Source organism: Chrysemys picta, chromosome 9, assembly GCF_011386835.1.
Source record: "Chrysemys picta bellii isolate R12L10 chromosome 9, ASM1138683v2, whole genome shotgun sequence".
Lineage (NCBI taxonomy): Eukaryota > Metazoa > Chordata > Testudines > Emydidae > Chrysemys > Chrysemys picta.
Genome location: NC_088799.1, coordinates 2,965,398 through 2,975,440, shown reverse-complemented (window position 1 = coordinate 2,975,440; position 10,043 = coordinate 2,965,398).

Below are 10,043 nucleotides of genomic sequence, written 5' to 3'. Positions count from 1 at the left end.
TGGTGGATGCTGTTCTCCTGGTGATAGATCTGAGTAAGGGGTCGCTGCTGAATCCATCTGTCAGCAGCCCTTGGTACCAATGAGGCTTTGTTGACGTCTTGTAGTATCTTGTAGAGGGACGCTGGAAAAGCTCCTCGCTGGGGTTTGCTCTTTCATTGCAGAGAAATCCCAGGGGCGTAGCACTGGGCTGATGTGACCGTTCAGCCGCCCAAAGTGTCCTCACATCTATTGTGTCACCGCTCCAACATGATGGGCACGTGAGGTCTGGTGCTGCGGTGTGATCACAGTGCAGACATGCTCATCTCTCCGTCTCCTTTCTGCCGGGCTCCGATCCTCCAGCGTCACTTTTCCTGGTGTCTAGCCAAATGAAGGACCTGAATGAAGGCGAATGGGCAGCCATTCTGCCTGAGGAGACAGATGTGAGATGGGCTGGTACAGAATGAGGCAGTATCTAGAGGGGTGGGGGGGATCTGTACATCCCTGCCTGTTGCCAAAGGTCCTAGTGGGTTCATTGCTGCTGTGGGATTATCGGATGGCAGTGATTGGCCTTAATGAGAGGTTTCCCTGAATGAAAGGGACTCTGCGTTTGGCCCATTAATCCATCTGGGAGAAGCTTTGTCAAGTTGCAAAATGTTGACAAAAAATGGCACTGACATTTCAATTAAATGGAGACAAATTTGGATGAAATATTTGTAATATTTTTCTTGTTTTTAAAATCAGCTCCAGTCATCAATAATGTCTTGCACGTCATCTGTTGAAGGACTGTCTCCTGTCCTTGTAGGCAGCTGGCGTCTAACATAAGAGTTCTCCAACTTTGATCTTCATGGTCCTTATCTGTCATGGCCGCTTCTCATGGGCACAAGCTCGTGAAGCTGTGCTAGCATAGCATAATGTATCTGGTGTCAAAAGGGAAATGAACAACAATGGACAAAACCCACCAGTCCATATTGTTGGGAATATGCAGACCAGGGGCATGCTGGCTGGATTCCACTAAACTCAGAGGAGCTGCTTCAACATGCACCAACTCTGTGTATGGACAGATGAGGTTAAGCTCCTCCATGTAATCCTACCTCCATGTCTTTATGCATTCGGCTCGTCTCTCTCTGCCCCGGCGAAGACCCTCTTGGTTCTTGTGTGATAAAACCGTTCAATCATGAGAAGTGCCATCAATGGAGCTTTGCCATTATCTTCAATGGAGCCAGAATTTCACCCAGTAGCTACCGGATGAAAGATTGAGTCTCCAAGTAGCCTAACCTCGGATTCATCCCAAAGCAGCATTCACACCTCTGGGACCAACATCCGTCAAAGAGAATTCAACGCATGCCTCAGATAACTGTTAAGATGTGCCACCAGCCTTGGACTGATGAGAGGGAGAGAACGTGGAGGGGCTGCTTCACACAGCACCTGGGGGGTTTGGAAAGAGAAATCTTGTCTTTTCACGGGCACTCGGGAGGCTCTGAAAAGCTTCCCGCTCCGCGTGTGTCCCCTGTGAGCCGGAGCAGCGTGCTCTGGATTTGCCCTGGCTCTTGTGTTCTCCTCTGAGCTGCCACATGCTGGATCCCGGTGAAAACACCCTGCGGAGTATGCGCCTCCCGTCAGGGACATGCCATCGCTGCATCCCCCAGGCCGTAGCTAATGACGGTGGTCGGCTGGCGTCACTGGCCGGGGAGAAGGATGCCTCCCCTGGCATAGCTCCCGTTGCGTGCTGAGTAGTAGCTGCAGAGAGACATTGGCCTCGTGCCCACAGTTCCTCTGTTTATAGAGGCAAGGGGTGGGGGTCAGGGGAACGTTTCCTCGGAGCAGGCCCACTGTTCCTCCCATAGGGCCAGACTGTCCCCACTGGCCCCCAGTACTCCTCCTCCTCCCCGTTCACCCAGCCAGGTTTCCTCGCCCCCCACTCCAGTGCATCTTCCCCTTCCCCCCTGGACTCCTCTTCCCATCCGACTCGCCCCAGTCAGGCGTCTCCCCCAGGCCTCCTTCCCCAGCTCCCTTTCCTCCAGTCGGGTTCCCCCCTTGGCGTTTCTCTGCCTGGCTCCTCCCACCATGCCAGTACTTCGCCCTCCCCCTGCCCAACTGCCTCCCCACCCCACCCAGCCCCACAGCCTCACCCGTAGCTATCCTGTCAGAGTCAAAGGGGAAATGATGGAAAATCCCCTCCCCGCTCCCAGCTGGACACGAGCGTCTCCCCGTTTCACACACATTTGCCCCCTGTGGGCGCAGTGTCCCCCGCCCTGTGGAAGGGGGCGATTCTCTGTGTGAGGGAATGAAAGGACCGTGCCCCTGGGCGTGTAGAACACCCCTCCGCATACACACGCTCTCTCCTGGGAGCGGCCCTCCGTGGGGCAGGAGCTGTAGTTATTAGAAAATGAGACTTTCTGTTCCCCAGGGGCCTGTTAAAGCCAGTCAATATTTATGAAGCTTTTAGTCTGACTGATGCAATTTGTTCCTTCGCTACGTGCTTGTTGCTCAGCCCATAATGACTATCAAATTAGACACTCCGGGTTAACCGTCTCCTGGCAAGCTCTGCTAAGAGAAGTGGAAGGGAGGGGTCCAGGCTGCCCCACACCCTGGGTCTTGTTCTCCCCTCATTGCACCGAGGTAACTAACACCAAGTTGGGGCACTGAGGGAAGGACCTGCCTGCTCCCCACAGGGGTGGGGCATATTGGAGAGGTGGGAATGAAAGGAGCTGGGTTCTCATCCTGGCTTTTTCCCTGACTCGCTGGGCGTTCTTGGGCAAGCTACTTAACCTCTGCCTATAACGGGTATAGTGATGCACACCTACGCCCCGGAGGGTAATTACCGTTGATTAAGTGCTTTGAAATCCTCAGCTGCAGGAGACTAGGCAGGTGCTGAGCTATAAATACAATGATACAAATGCACTGGAATTTCAAGAAGGCCGCTCTGGTTAACGGCACAGCAGCTGTGCCAGCTACCCCATCAATGTCCTGACCTGGAAGCATCTCCTCTAAGGGGCAGAAGGGGCATGGGTGTCTCTATTGAGACTGACAACGGGGAGACGGGTGTCCTGCTCCCTCCCACTATGACGTGGGCGGTGACACCCCCACCCCAGCCCATTCCTCAGGGCACTGAACACAGCATTCCCTCGTCCTGATGCAGAATGACCAACGTGGGGTCTAGGTAGCACTTCCATGAACCCTGGGCCCTGAAAAGAGGCCCTCTTCTGCTCTCATTGACACCGGTGTAACTCTGGAGTGACGCTGCTAAAGGCAGTGAAGCTATTTCCGACTGTCAGGCGGGTACCCGCTTAGATCAATCTCCGTTGTGACAAGACTCCTGTCTGCCTTGGGCCCAACCCCAGTCCACGGAGCAGCTGCAGTTTCTGACCTCTGAACACAGCCGATTATACCAGCAGGATGCCATGGAAGTCACGGGAGTGACACCAGATGTAACAAACGTACATGCTGCTGGCACCAGAGACAGCATCGCTAGAACATCCCCGCCACAAACGTAGGCACCAGCCGCGTGAGCAATGGGTGATCTCCCTCCAGCGATGGTAGTTGTAGGTCTCATCATCCTTTCTGTAGGCCGGCCACCAGAGGGCAGCGTCACTTGGTCTGTCGTGCATACGAAGCCCATACGTCACACGGTGCTGTACCCAGCCCTTGATCTTCCAAGGAGTTTTCCATAGGGCAAGCTAAAGGGGAGGCCAAGGGAAATAAAGGCGTTTTAGGATCCTCATGGTCTTTCCAGCCCTCAGGATGTTGCTGGTTTCGGAGCACAGTGTCCTCCTAAAGGCACCCTTTAGTTTAAAATCCTTTTCATCTAAAAATGCATGCCCCCCACTCTCTCTCCGTCTGCCCCTCCTGTTCCTCTCCCCACCCATTGCTCTGACCCTCAGGAGTCTTGAGTTTTTAAGCTGATTGGCTGAACATTATAGCATCAGCATCTGCTCCGAATGGACACTGAATAAACCGATTCTGGAGGCAAATCTGAGCCGCTCCCCTGTGTAAACGCTGCACGTTGCTTTCCCACTGTGTCCTCTGCAGCAAGGGGAAGCTGGTGAGGTTCGGGTTGCACTTCAGCTCCCTCAGCCCTTGGTGCTTCGTGTCTTCTGACAACACTCTTCCCTTCTCTTCTGTTGGGGCTTTTATGCCACGTCTGTCGGGCAGTCAAGCACATCTAGGGTGACCAGATGTCCTGATTTTATAGGGACGGTCCCAATATTTGGGGCTTTTTTTTATATGGGCTCCTATTATCCCCCACTCCCATCCTGATTTTTCACACTTGCTATCTGGTTACCCTAAGCACCTCTCCCTTTGGCCCGCTGGCCCTTGGGAAGCTGTGTCTGTATCCCACAGCAGGGACAAGGTTTCCAGACTGCCCGATGTGATTCCTACTCCCCAGGGGTCGGGGCCAGCCCGGGGCAGGGAGGAAGCAGAGGGGTTCAGGACCTCAGTGCCTTCACAGACCCTGCAGCCTGTCGATGGTAATAGATATTTGTGTCCCTTAAAAGTGTGCTGGCCCACATTACATTTGGGGGGTGCTATCTCCAAGTCCGTCCTGGAGCTCAGAGGATCATCAGTCTCAGCCTTCAACCTCAAGGCCACAGCAACAGCATCACAAACCCTGCTGCAAGTGCCCCCCCCCCCACTCCCATGGCTCTGAACAGGTACCGCAGCAGGGGCTCCCGGTCAGCCCTCCACATTGCGAGGGGAGGTTTCTCTCCCCAGTCAGCCTCACGCTGGAATCCCCCACACACAGTATGTATTGGGGACAGGCCTCCCATGGGACCTTGGAAATACACCTCAGCATTCAGGTGCAAATCTGAGTGAAGTCTCACGCTGTATGACTGGGTTCCACTTGATTGTTCATGATGATAGCAATCAGGGCCGGCTCCAGGGTTTTTGCCGCCCCAAGCAGCGCAAAAAAAAAAAAAAAAGCGGGAGTGGGAGTGAGGGACCCTCCGCCAAATTGCCGCCGAATAGCTGGACGTGCCGCCCCTCTCTGGAGCGGCCGCCCCAAGCACCTGCTTGGCAAGCTGGTGCCTGGAGCCGGCCCTGCTAGCAATGAACAGAGAGAGGCTCAAACCAAAACCCAGATCTGAGCACACTGAACTTTGGAAAGGTGGATCTGGATCCAATGCCGAATGTGACGAAGGGCCACTGCTTCCATAATGGGATCAACCAGTCTCCTAGCTGGAGCTTGGTCTGTACTCGGAAATAACCCGTCTCCTGAAAGAGCACTTCTCAAGCCGAATTCACAGCACTTTACAAACCAGTATAGGTGGCGTTGGTGTCAGGATGGGCCTTTTCCTGTTCCCATGAAAAAAACACCACATTTGAGCAAGCTGTCTGAAAAAGCCTCCAAAAAATCTCAGTGCGCACATGCTCAGTTGAGACTTACTAGAAGGGGGCAACTGAATTCTCCACGGCTTTCGTGCACTGAACATGGGCTGCAGGAGCTGAGCAGAAGCTGCAACTGTTCCTCCCATGTACTGTGGGTCATTCTGGTGCCAGGCACCAGAACTGAGAGCCGGGAGACTCTCTCCTGTGCCCTCAAGGCTCCCTTTGAGGGGGAAGCATGACTGGACTGAAGTGGGAACAAGACATAGACGTGCTGGGGGCCAGAAGGAGTAGAGTGACTCTAAGAGCCTGGGAAGGAGACTGGGGTGAGGAACCTGAGGAGGGAGACTGGGAGTCAGGGTGGGGAGGATTCTGACACTCTCGTGGGGATCCTGGAGCGAGAGACTGGGACTGGTGGAGCAAGCAGGCTGGTCCTGGGTGGAGGAGGACTGGGAGGAGAAGCTGTGATTGGGGGAAGGGAAAGGTCTGGGACAGGAAGAAACTAGAGGGGCCAGGGCCAGGAGTCAGGGGTAGGAAGATGTGGTCCTCATTTTCTGGGTTCCTGACTTTAGATCCTGGGGTCTGACTTGCAGAAGCGCTGAGCACTCACAGCTGCAACTGACGTCAAGGGGAGCTGGGAGCTGGACATGTGAAGTGCTAGATCAAGGTAAGGACTCTGAAAAATCAGCTCCTAGGCCTCTCACATTAGTGAGATTAGTGGACATGCTTGACCTTCGTCTCTTTGAGCCTCAGTTCTGCCCCCTGTAAAGTGGGGATAATAGCACCAATTTATCTCAGGGTGTGGTGAGATAATGAATTAATGTTTGTGAAGCATTCGGCTCCTATAGTAGTGAGCACCATAGAAAAGCCAAATTAGTCGTCCTACATGCAGAGCAGGGTTTGATGCGGCTAACATCCGTCTGTGACACAGAGGCCCATTGGTGCTGATGGGCAAACTGGGTTTATTGTTCTTTACAAGCAAGTTCTGTTTGAAACCGGGCAAACTCAATACACCTAAAATACCACGTTCATGGTATTTATCTGTGAAGGGTAGCATGTGAGGCCTCTACTGGAAGCTTGTAACTTACCAATACTCATAATCATTGTGAGATGTGTGTGTGGGTAATGTTTTCAATACAGTCACAAATTATGCCTTATGGCCTTGGAGTAAGTCACCAGGGAAGCATATGTCTCGCGATGAACCATCTAAGTGGGAGGGAGTTGTTACCCCTCCCTGGTCAGCTGGTGATGTCATGCAAGGTTCAGTTGTCTTGCCCCACCCCAGAACAGTCAATGGAAAACTGTCAAAAACAGTTGCAAACAATCAAAACCACTTGGAGGTAAAAAGGAGCATTACAGGAGACGGGGAACTCCCTGTGAGTGGATAAAGACAAAAGATGGGTTCAGTCTCTCTGCACTCATTTACTGAGGAGACACCCTGTTCTGCGGGGATGTTTTGTGAAAGACTGATCCTGATTCCTGGGAAGCCAGCCAGCTCTGTAACAGATTGAATTCGGAGGGTGTGTGTGCAGGGGGAAGATCTTATTTATGAGATAGGAAAGGTCACTACTGATAAACCATTTGTTTCCATCCCTCTGGGGAGTAACTGCAGCACTTCACCCAGACGCAACTAAGGCCAGGTCTACACTACAGACATATGGGTAGAACTACGTCGCTCGGGTCTGGATTTTCCACACTCCTGAGCGATGTAGTTATACCAACCTAACCCCCCGTGTAAACAGTGCTATGCTGGGGGGAGGGCTACTCCCATCGACACAGCTACCGCCGCTCGGGGAGGTGGATTAACTACGCCGGTGGGAGAAGCTCTCCTGTCAGCATAGGAGCGTCTTTGCTAAAGCACGACAATGGCGCGGTCCATGAAGACAAACCCTAAGATTGAACAGGGGACCAGTGGTTCCAATATTTCGCTTGTAAGGTGCTTTGGGATCCTGCAGGATGAAAAGCACTACAGAGCCATAAATTGTGATTACAATGCTGCTGGCAGTCTGTAGCAAACTCCGAACATCAACCTGTTTCCTTGGTACTATTTAATTCATCCCCACCTGCAGGCCCTCTGGGGTCATGTTCTCCACTATCTCTTAGATTTCCTGCGCATTCCAGATGATTAGTTCCCTTTTCCTTTCTCAAAGGTCTTATCTAAATATATATTTCAGCATCCAGTGCACATGGCTGCCCGCAGGTCAGAAAGACGCAGGACACAGTTGCAAAGGAAATGCTTTGTTTCGCCTGCCGGATGCAGCCTGAGAGCGTATTATTTCCTGATGTCCTTCGCAGTGTCTTGTGTCACCGCGTCAGGTCTCTGGGGGTCTCTGCAGATATTATATCCTTGCTACAGCAAGACTTGTGGGATCAAAGCTGTTGAGAGTGGATGTAAAAAGTTGCACCAAGGAAGCTAGGCCTAGTGCATAGATTATATGGGTTCTGCCCACCCCAGAACTATGCTACATAACTTCGAGCTCCATCTACTGGCACTTTATCTATTACTTATTTACATATATACAGGCACAGAGCACTCTTGTCACAGGCCTAAGTCACTTCAGTGGCACCAATATGGCAGCTGTTGACAGCAGGTAAATTAGCTTTTGATTCTTTTATGTTTATGTTGGTATTTTGGGCCCTAATCCAGCAACTGGCTGGCCCCTTGGCTTCATGTGGCCCTCGGAAATCAGTGAAGACCACAGCAGGAGGGTGTCTCCATGGAACAAGTGTCAGAATTGTGGACTTAAAACAGTGCTGTCCCTTTTTGACCTGAGCAGCTGGTCAAAGTTCAGGGCCTGCGGGTGTTCCAGATGGCTGCAGGAGCTGATGGAGTCTGGCATGCTCTTTGACGCAATCTTGTTATTGACAAGGTATGTACTGAATTCTGCTTCTCTGAACACAGAACAATAAGAGCAGTTTCTTAGCTTACAACCCACAAGCTTCTTTAGCTACCATCACACCCCAAAGCGCTCTCTCTAGCTTCTTCGAGGGTCACACTGTGCTTACAGGCGCCTCTTGGTTGTCTTGCCTCTCCCTGTCCCTCTGTTCTTGTCTGCTCTGATCTTAGGCTTGGTCTGCGCTAGCAACTTATGTCGGTATAACTCCGTCATTCAGGCGCGTGGAAAATCCAGGCCCCTGAGCGACACAGTTATACCGACCTAACTCCCAGTGTAGACAGCACTATGACTAAGGCTTCTCCTGCCGATATTGCTACTGCCTCTTGGGGTGGTGGATTACCGACGCGGACAGAAGCTCTCCCATCAGCGTAGGTAGCACGGCTGCACCGCTGCCACCTTTTAAGTGTCGACAAGCCCTTAGTTCTCGTGGGATCTCTCCTCCCACACACACCTACCCAAACCAATGTGTAGGCAAAAGCTCCTGGATGGGCTCACACAGAAGCGGCTCTAGCTATACGCAAGCTAGGAAGCTGCCTAGGGCTGCAGATTTCAGGGTGGCTGGTTAGAGCCACAGATCTGAGTGGCATTGCGACCCCGTGCTCCAGGTGACAGCTCCACTCACTCAACTTTGGCCTGGTTCCCTGTCTGTCATGGCGGGTGGGCGGTTGAGCCAAACCTGAGTGGCATGACAACCCACTGAAGTATTGCCTAGCGCGGCAGATTGTCTTGAGTGGCCTTTGGGTTCACACACCTTTTGTCATAGGTGGGAGCTTATGCTCACAGTTATGTTAACTAAAGGGTGAGTTCACACCTTTCAGTCTCAATGGGGTTTTAACTCACCCCATAACAAGCTCATAACAATAGCAACAACCTAAGCACCATGTTTGCAGGTGTCACTAAATATAAATAGCCTTGGTAGAACGTGATTGTATTGATCATTTTGATGGATACTATCAATGTTTATTTGTAAGCAGTTTTTCTGATCTGTTCAATTTAAATTTTCAGTGGTGGAAAATCATGCAAGGGGGTCAGACAGTTATTTAATGTCAAAAGATGCTGAGATTCAAAAAGTTAAAGCTTTATAAACTGCTCAAAACAAATTGGCAACATCACGATGTCAAAATACACAAGGTAACTATCCTTAACCCAACAAATCACACCTGTTTTCACCATTCATTCACTAGTCCATTTGTAACAAGCAGTATTTCAAAAGTCTAAGTCACTGGATTTTGATTCTAATAAGTTCTCAAGCAGCATTTTGCTTCCTTTGCTTATCTGTACATTTTGATTCTTATCAATGGAAATGTTTTGTCATCAGTTTGTGTGTGTGTGTGTGTGTGTAAGGTGAAACTGATGTTTACCGACGTTTACTGATAAAAATCGAATCCTTCCAAGTTTCAATATAAACTTCAGGCTCTTTGCACGAAAGCTGCTGTATAAGGCTAAAACCGTCAACTTTGTAGTTGTGCTGTCGTCCTGAATTGACTATATTATATTTATACAGGATGGGAACAAAAACACACTCCAATTTTGGGAGCGTTTGGATCAGATCTTTGTTGCCTCTTGTGTTCCTTATGTCTCTGATTTATCTTTCTGGTTGCTTGCCCCTCCGGTCTTTCCTCCTAGCCTTGTTCAAACAAACAAACAAACAAACCCTAATCTAAAGCGGCAAACCCAGAAAACCAGCCCGTTCTGATGATTGCAAACCAGAAAGAATTGTGCTGTCATTATCAGCCACCTCTGAACCCAAATGCTCATTTATAGGATCAAAAATCCAGGTCATTGACAGATAGGGTGACCAGACAGCAAATGTGAAAAATCGGGACAGGGTGTGTGTGTGTG